Source organism: Convolutriloba macropyga, chromosome 1 (genome assembly GCF_964194025.1).
Source record: "Convolutriloba macropyga chromosome 1, txConMacr16.3, whole genome shotgun sequence".
Taxonomy (NCBI): domain Eukaryota; kingdom Metazoa; phylum Xenacoelomorpha; order Acoela; family Convolutidae; genus Convolutriloba; species Convolutriloba macropyga.
Genome location: NC_134468.1, coordinates 29,301,215 through 29,324,208, shown reverse-complemented (window position 1 = coordinate 29,324,208; position 22,994 = coordinate 29,301,215). Strand labels below are relative to the sequence as shown.

At 35.1% G+C, this 22,994-nt stretch overlaps 3 protein-coding genes across 5 annotated transcripts in view; 2 read left to right on the top strand and 1 right to left on the bottom strand.

Annotated features, from left to right (window-relative positions):
* LOC142337648 (uncharacterized) overlaps positions 1-22,994 on the bottom strand; it is a 422,288-nt gene that overhangs the window by 290,900 nt on the left and 108,394 nt on the right. The gene's annotated exons all lie outside the window — the stretch shown is intronic.
* LOC142337694 (putative tRNA pseudouridine synthase tag-124) overlaps positions 1-22,994 on the top strand; it is a 58,334-nt gene that overhangs the window by 19,242 nt on the left and 16,098 nt on the right. The gene's annotated exons all lie outside the window — the stretch shown is intronic.
* Positions 3,133-22,994, top strand: part of LOC142337663 (uncharacterized) — a 454,746-nt gene continuing 434,884 nt past the window's right edge. The window contains exon 1 of the mRNA XM_075387099.1: positions 3,133-3,162. The gene's annotated coding sequence lies outside the window, so the exon portion shown is untranslated. The remainder of the gene's footprint in view (positions 3,163-22,994) is intronic.

Here is a 22,994-nt window from a genome sequence, read left to right as displayed (position 1 = left end):
ATATATATATATATATATATATATATATATATATATATATATCTTTATATATATATATATATATATATATATATATTATCAGAAATTGGGACTTTATGATTAAACATTTGTAGTTATTTGTATGGGTGTTGACCCATTTGTCTGTGCGTGGTACTTGTGAGGCCTTTCGTCAAGAGCTACAATAAGATACCTCTTATCTTTTAAATGCGTAAAAATTTTTGCGAGCTTGGAAAAACGAAGACACCCTGGCGTATATATATATATATATATATATATATATATATATATATATATATATATATATTATGTATATGTATATATGTATATGTATATGCATATATATATATATATATATATATATATATATATATATATATATATATTTATATATATATATATATAATGTATATATATATATATATATATATATATATATATATGTATATATATATATATATATATGTATATTTATAATTTATATATACAGAGTACGACACTGAAAAACAACAACTTCAAACTCGAAGGCCTAGCAAGCAGATTTCAGTGAGAAAAATTTCAAAATAATCGTAACTCCTAGTAGTACATGCTAGAGTCATGCACCTAATACAGGGGGGGGGGGACATTTCCAAAAACTTCTACCATGGGTGGGATTCGAACCCGGGTCTAGTGCGTGGGAAGCGGATCTCATACCATTGGACCAAAGGTGTATACAATCTTAGTTTTATGTAAGCTTCAATGTAAGCTTCAATGTAAGCTTAGTTTTACAAGCTAAATTTGTTGTTAGTACATATGTGATAACTTTACACTATTGTATCCTCATATTCATAATCGACCAATAGTAGATGTAGCCTTAGTAGGCTACTTGAGACAATACTTCATTTAGTTCACTTTACAATAGCAAGCGTGTAGTCTGTAAGAAGCTAGACAGTACAGCGTGGTTATAATAATTCTGTTTACTTCAAAACAAAAGCGTATTATTAAAGTACGCATTTTTAGATTAATAATTACTCTCTCTCAACTGACTAAGAATGTCAGGACAAATTTTGTATTCAGTTTTTCTTTTGTTTCAGAGAAAACGCTCATAAATATTTTTTACCTGGACAGAATAATTTCAAAATTTGTTTATTTGGATTTTGTTTAATGTACAGTTTCCAGGACAACATCAAAGCAATTTTTATCCAATCCAAAGACACCTGCCAGACGATAAAACCGGGCACATTAATTATGTCTATCAAAGTTGAACAGCAATTTAAGTTTTGCTCATTGTTCCTGTTTCATTCTTTCAAAATTGTTGTTACGGTGACGGTAATCTCACCCGAAAACTTTTATTTTCAAGAGGATTCTACGTTCGCTCCAGAGCTATCAAGAAGTTGACAAATTTTTTGAAAGTTTTGAGAGAAATTGTACAAAAATTTTCTAAGGTATTTCAATAGACATCCTAATTGGTGAAACGTTAGCAGACATGAAAAACCACAAGAGAAGAGAGAACATACAGAAATTCGATCTGAACACGGCTTTTGAATTTTTGGGAAAACTATAACACTTTGTCAACTGCTTGATCATAGTACGACTAGGTGAAATCATGGCAACTATGAAGAATGGGAATGGACAATCCGACGTTTCGTCTTCATCAGCTGATAGATTCGCAGCTGTGGATTCAGACAAACGTGAGTTGTACATTTTGTATGGTCATTCTGCTTTTCTTTGCGTTCTAAGTTTTCAAGCCGTTCTAATATCGAAAATGGTCACAGTGTAAGTATAAACAGGACTTACAGTGCGCTTTTTTGAGTAAGGCTGTTGCAATTTTAGCTGCTTCATACTGTAATTGTACTTTATTTATGTCAAAGGATCGAACTCAGATGAACCATGTGGGCTCAATAGTGTAAATGATTTGTCGGATCCATGTGGAGAGTGCTTTGCTTGCGTTCTGGGCTATGAAAGGACTATCATCGAATTGCAGAAAGAGCTTGATAGAGTGAAGCAACAAAACACTGAAGCGCAGTTTCATGTTCAACGTCTGAATGATCAAATGTGGCAATTGAAAGATTGCTTCGACAGAGCAATTGAGCAGAGGGACGCATATCGTGCAGCATTTGATCGCATAGTGGTACAAAGCAATAAATACCGGCGACGGTCGAACCACAGACGGACCTACTTGAAGACACGTCTGGCTAAAGAAGAAACTTTAAGACTTCTCAAAAACATAAAATAGCTGCTTTGAAGGAATGCTTCTATGTGTTCTGCTTTTGTAACCTTACAAATAATGCTCGGAAATTTACTTCATTCGTTTGTTGTTTTGATCTTCAGGTGTTAACATATTTTGTTTGACTTCTACAATTACTTTTTTAAAAAATATAACCATGGTTACCTAAGGAGGTTTTAACTTGTAAATATCAAAAGTATTGGTGAAAAATAACTTGTGTATTGGATCTTAAGCTACCTACTGGTTACCTAAGGAGGTTTTAACTTGTACATCGAAAGAGTATTGGTGAAAAATAACTTGTGCCTTGGATCCTAAGCTACCTAGTGGTTACCTAAGCGAGTTGTAACTTGCACATATAAAGAGTATTGGTGAAAATAACTTGTGTATTGGATCCTAAGCTACCTAGTGGTTACCTAAGCGAGTTTTAACTTGCACACATATAAAGAGTATTGGTGAAAAATAACTTGTGTGTTGGATCCTAAGCTACCTAGTGGTTACCTAAGCGAGTTTTAACTTGTACATTGAAAGAGTATTGGTGAAAAATAACTTGTGTGTTGGATCCTAAGCCAACTGCTGGTTACCTAAGCGAGTTTTAACTTGTACATATCAAGAGTTTTGGTGAAAAAAAACTTGTGTATTGGATCCTAAGCTATCTACTGGTTACCCCAGCGAGTTTCAACTTGTACATATCAAGAGTATTGGTGAAAAATAACTTGTATTGGATCCTTAGCTACCTAGTGGATACCTAAGCGAGTTTTAACTTGTACATATCAAGAGTATTGGTGAAAAATAACTTGTGTATTGGATCCTAAGCTATCTACTGGTTACCCCAGCGAGTTTTAACTTGTACATATCAAGAGTATTGGTGAAAAATAACTTGTGTATTGGATCCTTAGCTACCTAGTGGATACCTAAGCGAGTTTTATTAGCCTAATTGTTGTGATAAACTTATTAAATAGTTTCAGAGATGAGCCAGCGAGGCATGCTAAATAACCCTGCCAAAAACATGAAAACTTTCAAAAAGAGCGTATAGATGACTCAGTAGACGTGAATATGCCTCAACTTAGATTCCACGATCAATCACCGCTGCAAACACCAGTCGGTAAATCTGAAAAGAAGAGAACTAGAAGTGAATTGAGCCCATTAAACGAAAACGGTGATCTGGACGTATCAAGTTTCATTGATGAAGCAGTAGCAAATATTATTCCCAAAATTATTGATGAGGTGAAGTGTTCAGTAAAGCAGGCTATCGAAGAAATGATTGAAAAAGTTTTAAATGGCACAAAGGAGGAAATTTTAAATGAAGTTAAATCAGAAATTTATTCAGCAACAGATTCCATTCGAGAGCAAATGAGGTATCAAAAAGATGAGCTGACATTGAAGATGTTATCAGAAACAGAAATGTTGGAGAACTACAATAGGCGAAACAATTTGCGAATAATGGGAATGTCTGAGCGCATAACAACTGATGCAAATAATCGCACGATTTGGGAGTCTAGCGATAGAACAATAAGCAACGTAGTGGAGCTGGCATCCGATATTGGAGTAGCATTGGATAAAAAAGACATCTCGATTGCTCATCGTCTTCCATCCAACAAGAACGAAAGACCCATTATCGTTCGTTTCACCAGAAGAGTAAGCAAAGTTGAAATTTTAAGAAACAAGAGAAAGCTGAGAGAAAATGACACAACCATGAACGTTTCGATTGTTGAAAACTTAACGAGAGCCAGACTAAGGTTCCACAATTTGATGAAAAGCGACACAAGAATAGAATCGACATGGACAAGAGAGGGAAATTTGTTCTACAAATGGAAGGACAATAATAAAGTACATTGTGTTCGTCAACTGTATGAAGGAGGTATTGAGCTGGGGTTCGAATTACAGGATGTACAATTCTGCTTTGATAATCCATCGTTTTAGCAATTAAATAAAAATGTGCCGAAAACAAAAACTGATCAGCTCTCTTTAATAATTTTTCATCTTAATACTAGATCATTAGTAAACATTATGATGAACTGGAGTCACAACTAGGCTACCTCGAGTCACCCCCTGATATTCTTTGTCTAACAGAAACCTGGCTTAAAGATAATATGACACCGTATTGCTTCAAGTTATCAGGCTATAAAACGCTCGTTTCTAAAACAAGACCCTACCGTGGAGGAGGTGTAATGATTCAATGCCGAGAAGCAGTAAAATTAGTCGCTGAGGAACAGTGCAACTTAGATGAAAGCCTTCTGATTAAAATAGAAGCAAATAAAAAATACTACTTCATATTGGTTGTTTACAATCCTCCGAGAAATAACAAAATGGAGTTTCTTGCACGCCTTGAAGAAACCTTAGAATGTTTAAGTAAAAAAGACTGCAGCGTTATCATTTGTGGTGATTTCAATATCAACATTTTGAAGAAAAATGATCTAACAGCAGCCTATTTTGATATTATTAATAGTAATGGCTTCGAGCTGCTAAATAGCGATCCGACACGAATTTCAACTTCTACGGATTCCTGTATCGACCATTTTATAACAAAAAATGTGGAAGGCAAGATTAAAACTCACAAAGATGAAAGTTTTTCAGATCACTATCCAATTTCCCTTGAAATTGTTGCGAAACATAGCAATTTTAAACCAGAGTTAAATTTTCGAGATATCTCGTTTACAAAATCTCAAGTGAAGTCTGAGATGTTTTGTTTTACATTGAGTCACCAGTTGCAAAAAATTGAATTAAAGGGTGAAATGAATAAATGCTTCAATTCCTTCCAACATTGTTTTCAGCTGGTTTTTGATCATTATGCTCCTATGAAAGTTTATTGTCATAAATCAAATCTGAAGCCTAAATGGTTAACTAACAATCTAAAAAATTTAATCAACAAAAGAAATAAAGCACATGGCCAATGGTCCAAAGATCGGAATAACGCCAGTTTGCGAAAGAAATTTCTACTTTTGAGATACCGAGTTGAAAAAGAGAGCAAAAGATGCAAGCGAAATTACTATTTTAAGAAATTTGAAAAATGTCTGGGTGACTCCAGGAAAGTTTTCAAAATATTAAATGATCTTCAGGGCAAAAATGAAAAGTCAGATCAAATACCTATGTTGGAAACGGAGTTCGGACAATTAACAAAACCATTTGATATAGCGCAAGAAATGAACTCTTTTTTCTCTTCTGTTGGAGAAGAACTCGTCAATTCATGTGTTCAAATTCCCTTAAATAGCAATGCTTTCAGCCAGCACACTAATTTTTCAATCTGGTTCTATGATACCAATGTAAAGGAGATATCTGATGTCATTGATAACCTGTCAAATAAAACTTCTTGTGGTTTAGACGACGTATGTTCCAAAGTAATAAAGGCTTGTAAAGACGTAGTGGCTCCCTATCTATCAAAACTAGTTAATATATCATTCCATCAGGGTATTTTCCCTACTGCCTTGTCCATCGCAAAAGTTTTTCCCCTTTTCAAATCAGGAAATAAAGCTTGCTGTAATGACTACAGGCCCATCTCTCTTTTAATATGTTGGGGCAAAATCTTTGAAAAAATAGCTTACTCCAGGATCTATAATTATCTTGAAAGCAACAATCTCTTACACAAGAATCAGTTTGGTTTTAGGCGCAAGCATTGTACTATTGATGCCATAGCTGAATTTACGGAAAAAGTAAGAGCACTTAATGATAAAAAAACAACGGCAACTGTCTTCATTGATCTAAAGAAAGCTTTTGATACAATTGACCATAAAATTTTACTCAGAAAGTTTGATCTTTATGGTTTAGTGGGTCTTTGTAAAAATTGGATGAAAAGTTTTCTAAGCAATCGTAAACAGTGTGTTGAAGTAAATGGTGTAAGATCTAAGCTGTCTGATATAAAATACAGCGTTCCTCAAGGTTCAATTCAAAGCCCTTTGTTGTTCATCATTTATATAAACGACCTCCCTAAGGCATGTAATAGCAATGACGTGTTTCTGTTTGAAGACGATACTAACATTGCGGGCATTAACTGCTCCAAAAATGAGCTGGAAGTGGATCTAGCTAGTGTAAACACTTGGCTGTTAAATAACAAATTAACACTGAATTTAGAGAAAACGGTTCATGTTAATTTCAAAAATGTGACTCCAGATTCTAGTTATCTAAACATAGCCGGATCGTGTCAAGTTTCCCAATCGCACCGCAAGTATTTAGGAATCGTTCTGGACAATCAACTTAAGTACATTTACCATATCGAAACAGTTCGTAAAAAACTTAGTGTTCAGTGTGAAATTTTGTGCAAGCTAAGGCACTTAGTTCCTACAGTTTTCTTGCTGAGGTTTTATGATACAAACGTTAAACCCATAATTCAGTATGGAATTTTAGTTTATGGATGTACATCGCTGAATGCATTAAAGCCTATTCATATTCTTCAAAAGAAAATATTGCGTACAATCTATTTCATGAAAAAAGACGAGCATGTTGGTAATCTTTTTGTCCAGAATAAAATTCTTTCGGTCTATGAACTTTACATATATGAGCTTCTGAAATGTGTTCTTCGTTCTGCTGGAAAATTGCATTCGGAGGAATATATGAATAACCTGTTTCAATATAAAGAAAACCCCCGTTTAACGCGCAGTGCTCAGAAAAATCTTCTAAAATTGCCTTCCAAGTCAAACAGGTTTAAAAAATGTTCGTTAGCCTATAGAGGAGCTAATTTGTTCAACTTGCTGATTGAAAACGGTGTTCTTGAAACACCTCTTGAGATAGATAATGCATTTTTTTCCAAAATTGTTCATAGTATAAGGGATCTATATATTCTAGGCAATATAGACTTAACTGACTTTGTGTTTGGATAGTTAAAGTATAGTATAGTGAATAGAGCAGTCAGACTTCCTCCTAACGAACTTCTAAGAATTCCTGGCCACAAAAGTGGTGCGGGTTGTTCGTTGCAGGGGGAGGAAGTCTGTCAACGTTACATAGATCTTGGGTTTTGGGATCTTGACACTTGGGTGTCAGAACCTAACCTTGATCAATGTAACGTACCCCTTCCCTCAAACAAATCATGCATCACTTCAAAGCCTCTCAGTATGCGCTACATCAGTCAGGTAGCTAAAATGCAAAACAATTTCAATTTTTCTTTAAGTTACTCATTTTTTTTAATGTTTCGTTTTTTTACTTGCTTTGGTGAGATTGGGATACTTAAATGGACTTAGTTGATAATTATTCATTTTCTGCAATACAATGTTATTGGATTAGGGCAGCTTCAAGTGAACTAATTGGTTCCGTCTGCTGTCCCCTCTGTGCTAAATATATATTAGACTTTGTGTTGCTAGTATTATTTTGTATCAGAGAAATAAATTCTTCTTCTTCTTAACTTGTACATATCAGGGGTATTGGTGAAAAATAACTTGTGTATTGGATCCTTAGCTAGCTAGTGGATACCTAAGCGAGTTTTAACTTGTACATATCAGGGGTATTGGTGAAAAATAACTTGTGTATTGGATCCTTAGCTACCTAGTGGATACCTAAGCGAGTTTTAACTTGTACATATCAGGGGTATTGGTGAAAAATAACTTGTGTATTGGATCCTAAGCTACCTGCTGGTTACCTAAGCGAGTTTTAACTTGTACATATTAAGGGTATTGGTGACATTTTTCTGGCTGAACAAAGTAGTGTGGAGAGCAAAAGGGAGTGCAAAGCGGAGAGCAAGGTGGAGAGCAACGAGGAGAGCCAGTTGGAAACCGACTACAGAAAAGGAATAATTCAGTTAGTCCTTTTAATTTTTACTTTTTGACCAGTTTTTGGGTTTTTTATTTCAAAACTCTCCTCTTTGTCTCATGACATTTTAGTTAATCACCAATTTCTGATGTTGCTCACCTTTATATTTTTGTTTGTTGATAAATTCTATATATTGGGAATTAATTTTAATATCTTGTCTGGAGTACAAAGTCTTGAGATAAACAGTCTGAAGAGTAGCAGGAACTGTACTCGCTTGACGTCAGTAAACTCCTTGCCTTCTTAACTTTGGCAACCCCAATGATTGACAAGCGGACCTTGCTGGTTTAGAGAAACCCCATTGCGAAAATTAGACGGCACCAGTTCACAAACTTTTAACACGCACCACCATTCACAAACACTCACTGAGTTCACTTAGACACTTAGATCAGTTGTAGGGTAGATTATGACAGATTGCTACAATCGACACAGATGATCTACGGAGGTAACTATGAACATATTCCTAATTTTTTCGAGACAAAGAGGAATTTTTGTTGGGTAATATATACATCAGCTACTTTTTTCATTTTCATCTGATAGCGCGGAAGCTTTTTAAACGCTTATACTATAGATTGAAGGCACTGAGGATAAAAATGACTTAGATATAAATTGATCAACTGCTTATATGGGAGCTTTTAAAAGACTTATACAATGGATTGAAGGTACTGAGTATGAAAATGACTTAGTTATTAATTGATCAACTGCTTATGGGGGAGCTTTTAAAAGACTTATACTATGGATTGAAGGTACTGAGGACAAAAATGACTTAGTTATTAATTGATCAACTGCTTATGGCGGAGCTTTTAAAAGACTTATACTATGGATTGAAGGTACTGAGGATAAAAATGACTTAGGTTTAAATTGATCCACTGCTTATATGGGAGCTTTTAAAAGACTTATACTATGGATTGAAGGTACTGAGGATAAAAATGACTTAGATATAAATTGATCAACTGCTTATGGGGGAGCTTTTAAAAGACTTATACTATGGATTGAAGGTACTGAGGATAAAATTGACTTAGATATAAATTGATCAACTGCTTATATGGGAGCTTTTAAAAGACTTATACTATGGATTGAAGGTACTGAGGATGAAAATGACTTAGATATAAATTGATCAACTGCTTATGGGGGAGCTTTTAAAAGACTTATACAATGGATTGAAGGTACTGAGGACAAAAATGACTGTTATTAATTGATCAACCGCTTATGGGGGAGCTTTTAAAAGACTTATACTATGGATTGAAGGTACTGAGGATAAAAATGACTTAGATATAAATTGATCAGCTACTAGTATGGGAGCTTTTAAAAGACTTATACTATGGATTGAAGGCACTGAGGTTAAAAAAGACTTAGTTATTAATTGATCAGCTACTAGTATGGAAGCTTTTAAAAGACTTATACTATGGATTGAAGGCACTGAGGTTAAAAAAGACTTAGTTATTAATTGATCAGCTACTAGTATGGGAGCTTTTAAAAGACTTATACTATGGATTGAAGGTACTGAGGATAAAAATGACTTAGATATAAATTGATCAGCTGCTTATATGGGAGCTTTTAAAAGACTTATACTATGGATTGAAGGTACTGAGGATGAAAATGACTTAGTTATTAATTGATCAACTGCTTATGGGGTAGCTTTTAAAAGACTTATACTATGGATTGAAGTTACTGAGGACAAAAATGACTTAGTTATTAATTGATCAACTGCTTATGGCGGAGCTTATAAAAGACTTATACTATGGATTGAAGGTACTGAGGATAAAAATGACTTAGATATAAATTGATCCACTGCTTATATGGGAGCTTTTAAAAGACTTATACTATGGATTGAAGGTACTGAGGATAAAAATGACTTAGATATAAATTGATCAACTGCTTATGGGGGAGCTTTTAAAAGACTTATACTATGGATTGAAGGTACTGAGGATAAAAGACTTAGTTATTAATTGATCAGCTACTAGTATGGGAGCTTTTAAAAGACTTATACTATGGATTGAAGGTACTGAGGATAAAAATGACTTAGATATAAATTGATCAACTGCTTATATGGGAGCTTTTAAAAGACTTATACTATGGATTGAAGGTACTGAGGATAAAAATGACTTAGATATAAATTGAACAACTGCTTATGGGGGAGCTTTTAAAAGACTTATACTATGGATTGAAGGTACTGAGGATAAAAATGACTTAAATATAAATTGATCAGGTACTAGTATGGGAGCTTTTAAAAGACTTATACTATGGATTGAAGGCACTGAGGATAAAAATGACTTAGATATAAATTGATCAGCTACTAGTATGGGAGCTTTTAAAAGACTTATACTATGGATTGAAGGCACTGAGGTTAAAAAAGACTTAGTTATTAATTGATCAGCTGCTTATATGGGAGCTTTTAAAAGACTTATACTATGGATTGAAGGTACTGAGGATGAAAATGACTTAGATATAAATTGATCAACTGCTTATGGGGGAGCTTTTAAAAGACTTATACTATGGATTGAAGGTACTGAGGATGAAAATGACTTAGTTATTAATTGATCAACTGCTTATGGGGGAGCTTTTAAAAGACTTATAATATGGATTGAAGGTACTGAGGACAAAAATGACTAGTTATTAATTGATCAACTGCTTATGGCGGAGCTTTTAAAAGACTTATACTATGGATTGAAGGTACTGAGGATAAAAATGACTTAGATATAAATTGATCAACTGCTTATGGGGGAGCTTTTAAAAGACTTATACTATGGATTGAAGGTACTGAGGATAAAAATGACTTAGATATAAATTGATCAACTGCTTATGGGGGAGCTTTTAAAAGACTTATACTATGGATTGAAGGTACTGAGGATAAAAAAGACTTAGTTATTAATTGATCAGCTACTAGTATGGGAGCTTTTAAAAGACTTATACTATGGATTGAAGGTACTGAGGATAAAAATGACTTAGATATAAATTGATCAACTGCTTATATGGGAGCTTTTAAAAGACTTATACTATGGATTGAAGGTACTGAGGATAAAAATGACTTAGATATAAATTGATCAACTGCTTATGGGGGAGCTTTTAGAAGACTTATACTATGGATTGAAGGTACTGAGGATGAAAATGACTTAGTTATTAATTGATCAACTGCTTATGGGGGAGCTTTTAAAAGACTTATACTATGGATTGAAGGTACTGAGGACAAAAATGACTTAGTTATTAATTGATCAACTGCTTATGGCGGAGCTTTTAAAAGACTTATACTATGGATTGAAGGCAGTGAGGTTAAAAAAGACTTAGTTATTAATTGATCAGCTGCTTATATGGGAGCTTTTAAAAGACTTATACTATGGATTGAAGGTACTGAGGATGAAAATGACTTAGATATAAATTGATCAACTGCTTATGGGGGAGCTTTTAAAAGACTTATACTATGGATTGAAGGTACTGAGGATAAAAAAGACTTAGTTATTAATTGATCAGCTACTAGTATGGGAGCTTTTAAAAGACTTATACTATGGATTGAATGTACTGAGGATAAAAATGACTTAGATATAAATTGATCAACTGCTTATATGGGAGCTTTTGAAAGACTTATACTATGGATTGAAGGTACTGAGGATGAAAATGACTTAGATATAAATTGATCAACTGCTTATGGGGGAGCTTTTAAAAGACTTATACTATGGATTGAAGGCACTGAGGATAAAAATGACTTAGATATAAATTGATCAACTGCTTATATGGGAGCTTTTGAAAGACTTATACTATGGATTGAAGGTACTGAGGATGAAAATGACTTAGATATAAATTGATCAACTGCTTATGGGGGAGCTTTTAAAAGACTTATACTATGGATTGAAGGTACTGAGGATGAAAATGACTTAGTTATTAATTGATCAACTGCTTATGGGGGAGCTTTTAAAAGACTTATAATATGGATTGAAGGTACTGAGGACAAAAATGACTTAGTTATTAATTGATCAACTGCTTATGGCGGAGCTTTTAAAAGACTTATACTATGGATTGAAGGTACTGAATACAAAAATGACTTAGTTATTAATTGATCAACTGCTTATGGCGGAGCTTTTAAAAGACTTATACTATGGATTGAAGGCACTGAGGTTAAAAAAGACCTAGTTATTAATTGATCAGCTGCTTATATGGGAGCTTTTAAAAGACTTATACTATGGATTGAAGGTACTGAGGATGAAAATGACTTAGATATAAATTGATCAACTGCTTATGGGGGAGCTTTTAAAAGACTTATACTATGGATTGAAGGTACTGAGGATAAAAAAGACTTAGTTATTAATTGATCAGCTACTAGTATGGGAGCTTTTAAAAGACTTATACTATGGATTGAAGGTACTGAGGATAAAAATGACTTAGATATAAATTGATCAACTGCTTATATGGGAGCTTTTGAAAGACTTATACTATGGATTGAAGGTACTGAGGATGAAAATGACTTAGATATAAATTGATCAACTGCTTATGGGGGAGCTTTTAAAAGACTTATACTATGGATTGAAGGCACTGAGGATAAAAATGACTTAGATATAAATTGATCAGCTACTAGTATGGGAGCTTTTAAAAGACTTTTACTATGGATTGAAGGTACTGAGGACAAAAATGACTTAGTTATTAATTGATCAACTGCTTATGGCGGAGCTTTTAAAAGACTTATACTATGGATTGAAGGCACTGAGGTTAAAAAAGACTTAGTTATTAATTGATCAACTGCTTATATGGGAGCTTTTAAAAGACTTATACTATGGATTGAAGGTACTGAGGATGAAAATGACTTAGATATAAATTGATCAACTGCTTATGGGGGAGCTTTTATAAGACTTATACTATGGATTGAAGGTACTGAGGATAAAAAAGACTTAGTTATTAATTGATCAGCTACTAGTATGGGAGCTTTTAAAAGACTTATACTATGGATTGAAGGTACTGAGGATAAAAATGACTTAGATATAAATTGATCAACTGCTTATATGGGAGCTTTTGAAAGACTTATACTATGGATTGAAGGTACTGAGGATGAAAATTACTTAGATATAAATTGATCAACTGCTTATGGGGGAGCTTTTAAAAGACTTATACTATGGATTGAAGGCACTGAGGATAAAAATGACTTAGATATAAATTGATCAGCTACTAGTATGGGAGCTTTTAAAAGACTTATACTATGGATTGAAGGCACTGAGGATAAAAATGACTTAGATATAAATTGATCAGCTACTAGTATGGGAGCTTTTAAAAGACTTATACTATGGATTGAAGGCACTGAGGTTAAAAAAGACTTATTTATTAATTGATCAGCTGCTTATATGGGAGCTTTTAAAAGACTTATACTATGGATTGAAGGTACTGAGGATGAAAATGACTTAGATATAAATTGATCAACTGCTTATGGGGGAGCTTTTAAAAGACTTATACTATGGATTGAAGGTACTGAGGATGAAAATGACTTAGTTATTAATTGATCAACTGCTTATGGGGGAGCTTTTAAAAGACTTATAATATGGATTGAAGGTACTGAGGACAAAAATGACTTAGTTATTAATTGATCAACTGCTTATGGCGGAGCTTTTAAAAGACTTATACTATGGATTGAAGGTACTGAGGATAAAAATGACTTAGATATAAATTGATCAACTGCTTATGGGGGAGCTTTTAAAAGACTTATACTATGGATTGAAGGTACTGAGGATAAAATTGACTTAGATATAAATTGATCAACTGCTTATGGGGGAGCTTTTAAAAGACTTATACTATGGATTGAAGGTACTGAGGATAAAAAAGACTTAGTTATTAATTGATCAGCTACTAGTATGGGAGCTTTTAAAAGACTTATACTATGGATTGAAGGTACTGAGGATAAAAATGACTTAGATATAAATTGATCAACTGCTTATATGGGAGCTTTTAAAAGACTTATACTATGGATTGAAGGTACTGAGGATAAAAAGGACTTTCATATAAATTGATCAACTGCTTATGGGGGAGCTTTTAAAAGACCTATACTATGGATTGAAGGTACTGAGGATGAAAATGACTTAGTTATTAATCGATCAACTGCTTATGGGGGAGCTTTTAAAAGACTTATACTATGGATTGAAGGTACTGAGGACAAAAATGACTTAGTTATTAATTGATCAACTGCTTATGGCGGAGCTTTTAAAAGACTTATACTATGGATTGAAGGCACTGAGGTTAAAAAAGACTTTGTTATTAATTGATCAGCTGCTTATATGGGAGCTTTTAAAAGACTTATACTATGGATTGAAGGTACTGAGGATGAAAATGACTTAGATATAAATTGATCAACTGCTTATGGGGGAGTTTTTAAAAGACTTATACTATGGATTGAAGGTACTGAGGATAAAAAAGACTTAGTTATTAATTGATCAGCTACTAGTATGGGAGCTTTTAAAAGACTTATACTATGGATTGAAGGTACTGAGGATAAAAATGACTTAGATATAAATTGATCAACTGCTTATATGGGAGCTTTTAAAAGACTTATACTATGGGTTGAAGGTACTGAGGATAAAAATGACTTAGATATAAATTGATCAACTGCTTATGGGGGAGCTTTTAAAAGACTTATACTATGGATTGAAGGTACTGAGGATAAAAATGACTTAGATATAAATTGATCAGCTACTAGTATGGGAGCTTTTAAAAGACTTATACTATGGATTGAAGGCACTGAGGATAAAAATGACTTAGATATAAATTGATCAGCTACTAGTATGGGAGCTTTTAAAAGACTTATACTATGGATTGAAGGCACTGAGGTTAAAAAAGACTTAGTTATTAATTGATCAGCTGCTTATATGGGAGTTTTTAAAAGACTTATACTATGGATTGAAGGTACTGAGGATGAAAATGACTTAGATATAAATTGATCAACCGCTTATGGGGGAGCTTTTAAAAGACTTATACTATGGATTGAAGGTACTGAGGTTAAAAAAGACTTAGTTATTAATTGATCAGCTACTAGTATGGGAGCTTTTAAAAGACTTATACTATGGATTGAAGGCACTGAGGTTAAAAAAGACTTAGTTATTAATTGATCAGCTACTAGTATGGGAGCTTTTGAAAGACTTATACTATGGATTGAAGGTACTGAGGATAAAAATGACTTAGATATAAATTGATCAGCTGCTTATATGGGAGCTTTTAAAAGACTTATACTATGTATTGAAGGTACTGAGGATGAAAATGACTTAGATATAAATTGATCAACTGCTTATGGGGGAGCTTTTAAAAGACTTATACTATGGATTGAAGGTACTGAGGATAAAATTGACTTAGATATAAATTGATCAACTGCTTATATGGGAGCTTTTAAAAGACTTATACAATGGATTGAAGGTACTGAGGACAAAAATGACTTAGTTATTAATTGATCAACTGCTTATGGCGGAGCTTTTAAAAGACTTATACTATGGATTGAAGGTACTGAGGATAAAAATGACTTGGTTATTAATTGATCAACCGCTTATGGGGGAGCTTTTAAAAAACTTATACTATGGATTGAAGGTACTGAGGATAAAAATGACTTAGATATAAATTGATCAACTGCTTATATGGGAGCTTTTAAAAGACTTATACTATGGATTGAAGGTACTGAGGATAAAAATGACTTAGATATAAATTGATCAACTGCTTATGGGGGAGCTTTTAAAAGACTTATACTATGGATTGAAGGTACTGAGGATGAAAATGACTTGGATATAAATTGATCAACTGCTTATGGGGGAGCTTTTAAAAGACTTATACTATGGATTGAAGGTACTGAGGATGAAAATGACTTAGTTATTAATTGATCAACTGCTTATGGCGGAGCTTTTAAAAGACTTATACTATGGATTGAAGGTACTGAGGATAAAAATGACTTAGTTATTAATTGATCAACCGCTTATGGGGGAGCTTTTAAAAGACTTATACTATGGATTGAAGGTACTGAGGATAAAAATGACTTAGATATAAATTGATCAACTGCTTATATGGGAGCTTTTAAAAGACTTATACTATGGATTGAAGGTACTGAGGATAAAAATGACTTTGATATAAATTGATCAACTGCTTATGGGGGAGCTTTTAAAAGACTTATACTATGGATTGAAGGTACTGAGGATAAAAATGACTTAGATATAAATTGATCAGCTGCTTAAATGGGAGCTTTTAAAAGACTTATACAATGGATTGAAGGTACTGATGATAAAATTGACTTAGATATAAATTGATCAACTGCTTATGGGGGAGCTTTTAAAAGACTTATACTATGGATTGAAGGTACTGAGGATGAAAATGACTTGGATATAAATTGATCAACTGCTTATGGGGGAGCTTTTAAAAGACTTATACTATGGATTGAAGGTACTGAGGATGAAAATGACTTAGTTATTAATTGATCAACTGCTTATGGCGGAGCTTTTAAAAGACTTATACTATGGATTGAAGGTACTGAGGATAAAAATGACTTAGTTATTAATTGATCAACCGCTTATGGGGGAGCTTTTAAAAGACTTATACTATGGATTGAAGGTACTGAGGATAAAAATGACTTAGATATAAATTGATCAACTGCTTATATGGGAGCTTTTAAAAGACTTATACTATGGATTGAAGGTACTGAGGATAAAAATGACTTTGATATAAATTGATCAACTGCTTATGGGGGAGCTTTTAAAAGACTTATACTATGGATTGAAGGTACTGAGGATGAAAATGACTTGGATATAAATTGATCAACTGCTTATGGGGGAGCTTTTAAAAGACTTATACTATGGATTGAAGGTACTGAGGATAAAAATGACTTAGTTATTAATTGATCAACCGCTTATGGGGGAGCTTTTAAAAAACTTATACTATGGATTGAAGGTACTGAGGATAAAAATGACTTAGATATAAATTGATCAACTGCTTATATGGGAGCTTTTAAAAGACTTATACTATGGATTGAAGGTACTGAGGATAAAAATGACTTAGATATAAATTGATCAACTGCTTATGGGGGAGCTTTTAAAAGACTTATACTATGGATTGAAGGTACTGAGGATGAAAATGACTTGGATATAAATTGATCAACTGCTTATGGGGGAGCTTTTAAAAGACTTATACTATGGATTGAAGGTACTGAGGATGAAAATGACTTAGTTATTAATTGATCAACTGCTTATGGCGGAGCTTTTAAAAGACTTATACTATGGATTGAAGGTACTGAGGATAAAAATGACTTAGTTATTAATTGATCAACCGCTTATGGGGGAGCTTTTAAAAGACTTATACTATGGATTGAAGGTACTGAGGATAAAAATGACTTAGATATAAATTGATCAACTGCTTATATGGGAGCTTTTAAAAGACTTATACTATGGATTGAAGGTACTGAGGATAAAAATGACTTAGATATAAATTGATCAACTGCTTATATGGGAGCTTTTAAAAGACTTATACTATGGATTGAAGGTACTGAGGATAAAAATGACTTAGATATAAATTGATCAACTGCTTATGGGGGAGCTTTTAAAAGACTTATACTATGGATTGAAGGTACTGAGGATGAAAATGACTTGGATATAAATTGATCAACTGCTTATGGGGGAGCTTTTAAAAGACTTATACTATGGATTGAAGGTACTGAGGATGAAAATGACTTAGTTATTAATTGATCAACTGCTTATGGCGGAGCTTTTAAAAGACTTATACTATGGATTGAAGGTACTGAGGATAAAAATGACTTAGTTATTAATTGATCAACCGCTTATGGGGGAGCTTTTAAAAGACTTATACTATGGATTGAAGGTACTGAGGATAAAAATGACTTAGATATAAATTGATCAACTGCTTATATGGGAGCTTTTAAAAGACTTATACTATGGATTGAAGGTACTGAGGATAAAAATGACTTTGATATAAATTGATCAACTGCTTATGGGGGAGCTTTTAAAAGACTTATACTATGGATTGAAGGTACTGAGGATAAAAATGACTTAGATATAAATTGATCAGCTGCTTAAATGGGAGCTTTTAAAAGACTTATACAATGGATTGAAGGTACTGATGATAAAATTGACTTAGATATAAATTGATCAACTGCTTATATGGGAGCTTTTAAAAGACTTATACAATGGATTGAAGGTACTGAGGACAAAAATGACTCAGATATTAAATAATCAACTGCCTATGCGGGACCTTTTAAAAGACTTATACAGTACAATTTTTCTATAACTCGAGTTGGAAAGATTTTTTATTTCCATCAAACGGGGAAAACAAAACACAAGTCACGAAAACTAAAGCAGAGTTATTTCACAGAAATTAATTGTCGTCACTATCAGTGTCAATTTGTACTACTCTCCATTTCTTTATTCTATCTACACTGATAGATTCTTTGTCTGATATGAGCTCCAGCGTTCGTTTTGCGCACTTTTTCGTCCTTTTTGAGGGTTCGGGATGGTTGAAGGGTTGCTCTTGTGTTGAAGAGCTAGTAGAAACATGAATGGGGGATACGGGTCTTAGATCTAGAAGACTAGGCGACGAACCTGATTCAGCAGCCTGATCGTCTATAAAGTAACATCTTTCAATTTCGTCCTCAATCACTTGTTCAGTCAGATTTGCAAAATCTGCAATGTCTGCTTCAATCTCATCGTCGCTGTACGCACGCTGGTTGAAACCTGGATCAGGAGGTGACCAAGATTCCTGTAGCTGTGTGTGCGGAGTCACTGGTGGACTCTGCTCCATAGTCGATTCTGCAAAGTGTACATTGGTCTCTTCTTTATCGCTCGAACCCCAATCAGGATCACAGATCATATTACGCATAAACATTTCCTCTCGCAACGCATGATGGCCATATGGTAGAGTAGTGACTTTATCATGCATAATGTAACGTTTGTCATCATATCCGGACAACGATTTCTTGTTGCAAACAACTGTCATCAACTGATGTTTGCTAGAAGCAATTCTGGTGTTGACAAGTCGGACCGTCTCGCCACCAGTAAGCACTTGTTTGTACAGCTCATGGGTCATATTCCTCCTAGCATCTCTGGTGACACCCTTTGCTGATTGCTTCGAGAATCCTGAAAAAGTTTTGTTTTAGCTTTTTGTTTAATGAGTCTTGTTTTTCAACACTTTTAACCTTGTTTCCTGATTTTCAATGCGAAAACAATTTATTACTGGTCATACTTACCATCTGAGAGTTTGATGGAGTAAAGTTTTGGTTTGAGCCCCACAAATTCCGAGATGAGTTTGCCTCCCATTTCATCTTTAAACTTTAAAGTTACTCGTGCATTGCTGCCGTCGTATAGTTCATGTTCCGCGGGAAGGTTGGAGAAATCGAAGAGGTCCTTGATAGCTGGACTTGAGCTGGTTGTTTCCTGATTTTCAATGCGAAAACAATTTATTACTGGTCATACTTACCATCTGAGAGTTTGATGGAGTAAAGTTTTGGTTTGAGCCCCACAAATTCCGAGATGAGTTTGCCTCCCATTTCATCTTTAAACTTTAAAGTTACTCGTGCATTGCTGCCGTCGTATAGCTCATGTTCCGCGGGAAGGTTGGAGAAATCGAAGAGGTCCTTGATAGCTGGTTTTTTCTGCAAGTCGGCATAGAAATCGTTCGACCTGATTTCATAGACAAAGGAGTCGGTGTCCGAATACAACAAGTTACAAATGAAGTGCTTTTTCATGGTATTGTAGTGAAAGTCGAACATGAATTTCTTGGCTAGATCCAGAATGCATGCACCAACAATTGTTGGTTTGTCCCACACAATTTCTGTTTGATTCAAGCGTACAGTTGCAAGATCTTCTCCAATGATTTTGAACGACTTGAGCTCTGGAACGCTAGTCCACTTGAGAGCTTCTTCCTCACTGCGGACCAGTTTCAATTTAATGCGGTTTCTTTTCCCTTCACAAGTTTTACCGAACGCGCTGTTCACCATTAGTTTGTAAAAGTTCTCTTCGAATTTGTTTTTTGCTTCCTTCCGTTTCTGTGGGTTGAGTTTCACATAAGGAGCCAACCACTTCGACTGATTAAAAGCTAGCGCTCGATGTAGCTTTTCTACTTTCATTCCTAACTGTACATATAGCTTCAGCGTTTGATAATGTAAAATGTAATTTTTTTTGGAAATAGCGTCTGAATCAGTTTATTGGTTGAGGGAGGCGCGTTCATTTTCATATCACAGGAGTTCTTCTTGATAATCGCCTAGCCAGCATGATTCAACTTTTTGTTTCATTGGCGCTAGGGGAAATCTGAGTGTAGATCATGAAGCTCATCTGGATAAGACAAGTCGACTTCTACTATGTACCCAACGTTGCTTTCATCTGAAGTGTCAAGCACTTTCTGGATAAATTGGGGCTCAATTTCAGGCTCCCATATTTGGTCTGTGAATTCAAAGTCGTTGAGAGGCAAAAGAAATTTTTCCATTATTCCCCCATACAGGTTGTTTCCGTCAATCATAACTATGAATGTTGAAGGCTGCTTCGGATCAAAGTTCGGAAGATATTTGTTGTTGGCAACTGCGAGTCTCTTATTATAAATGGAGCTAACTCCACCACGAATGAGCCCCTCAATCATATCCAATTGCTCTCTCTCTCTCTCTGTTAGAAGCTCAAGGGGTGCTTTGCATATTTTCAGCATAGCATCACCTGATAGATTTGAGGCTGTATAATACTGACAACAGTCAAGTCCGTAAGTCTGGTAGCATACCTTGCGGAAGCATAGTACGACTGAAGCCAAGAGAAAGACGTCTGTTTTCAGGTACAGGTTATAATACTCGCCAATTGTTTTACATTTGAAGGTTTCAAAAACGGTTAGCGCGTGCTTGTATTCATCCTCTGTTACGCTCACGTCGTACTGTTGAAGACTGTTTGTCCACTTTTCTCTTGGTGGTAATCGAGCCTCTCCTAGCTTTGAAAAACTTTCGATGTAGTTGTAAGGGAAGTGCCCTTTCTGCTTTAACATGTCTACAGAAGATTTTGGCCAGTCGCTGAAGTAGTTTTCGAGATGGATGAACTCGTTGCTGGAAGATTTTTGACGAGAGCGTCTAACGATGAGTGCATAAATCGGAAGGAGTCGAGCAGTCTTATATGCTCATACACTGGTTTGTCAACTCCGTTCTTATTAGGACGCATTTTAATCAGGACTCCAATTTCCAAGGCTATGAATTTCTCATCAGTGCTTGGAATGATTGAAATAGTGTTCCGCATGTTGCTTCCTTGAAGAGCAAGAATGACATGATGAAGATCATAGTTGGAAAGATTGTGAGCAAACAGAGGCGTGTAATTGAGAAATTTCCGATTGATGTTGCAATTGTTGTGTGCCCATCCGAGAAACTGACCGGTGAAATGACAGTGGTCGAGCACTGTGGGATTTTCCACAGTGTTTTCCAGCGTTTCCTCACATATCCAACAATCTGTCACATCTTCTCGGGCAATGGGGGCTTCAGCAGAGAAGTATATGTTTCGTTGCTTCACGCTGTATATTTTCCTAGCTAATTGTTCAAGAGATGCCACGAACTGTGACATTACATTTAGACCGCTCACACATTCGAAATGAAAAGGTTCTACCTCATCTTGAGCAACAAATAACAATGCGTAGCTGCAAGGCTTGTGAATTTCTATTATCCTTGTTTCTGCTTGTTTCGGATTGTTACCACACCCAGAGACTGATTCAATGATCGATTCCAAATCGAAAAACCCAACTATTGGCGCGAACCACCTTGATTGGATTTTCTTATATTTGAAGGTACATTCCTGAGGCATTCTGACAACTGCTGGCCTGTTTTGTTGACAGAAACCAATGTGTTTGTCATACCGCTCTTTAGAGGAGCAAACGTGGAAGCAATTTCGACATAGATGGTTATCAGTCCTCAATACCCGCTCTCGCACTCTGTGCACCAGACTCCGCAAATTGCGTATCAAAAGGTAATGATGCATTTGACCGTCACTTAGTAGAAGCAAATCCAAGTTGAAGTCGCAGTTGAGTTTTTTCGATACCCGGAATGGTGTTAATCCACTATCAGCATAGCTGAAACAGTTTTGATCTAATGAGTCTTGTTTGTGTTAAAGCTTTTTTGTTCAAACAGTTTGTTTTTCTCTCATGATCTTTATCAGCTTTTACTTTATTGGGTTAGCAATTTCAAGTTTTTCTTACCGAAACACGTTGACGCGAACATTGTTGAGGTCCTCAAATTTTGTCATCTGATGGAAGCCCATTGGCATGCTGAACACTCCATTTGCTTGTTTTGCGATTGGGTTAGTTGGTCCATATGTTGCCGGACTGGTTATTCTGCGTGAAGATGCACCGGCAGGGACAAGTCGGGGACCATATTTGAAATGGTATGCAGCTGTGAAACAGTAGAGGAAGCAGTTTTCATCTCCCCTGTTTCGTATGTTTAGCAAGGCCATGGTGTTTGCTAGCTTAGCGGGAAGTGCCAAATATGAAGATGCGGTTATTGGCTTAGCTTTTGCTAGTCGGACTTCTATGTTGACAATCTGATCTAACGTCCAACCGCTACCGTGCGAAGCAAAGTTATTCAAAGATAGAAGCATCTGCTCTACCATTGCGTGGAAAGTTTTATCAGCAAGGCCCCCAAAATCAACCCGCTCCATTTTCGACTGTACATGTACTGAGATTTTATCTGGCTGGCTGGACGGTTCTTCATCATCATCTTTAGCTGGTTTTGTCAATTGTATTGTCGAACTGAATTGTACTTTTTGCGGATGCTGTTGAACGCTCATATGAACGATGTTTTCAATTTCTTGTCTCTTGACTTGCATAATATGGAAGAGGTCGAAGTCATGTGCGTCAACATTAATCTCGAAGGTTCTCAGAGTGTCGCCAAAAGCGCGTTCGGTCGGAAAAATTCCCGAATGTGGTAGGTTTTCCACGTCAATGTTCCAAGCTGGCAAACCATGAACTGTATTCATGTGATCCAGGTAATCAGGGTCGAATGGGAAGCATATGTTACAGTACAAGCAGTAGCGGGGGTTCGGAGCATCATGCTGAACTGTCATATGACCAGTTAGTTCGTAGAGACTTTTTGTAGAAAAACCAC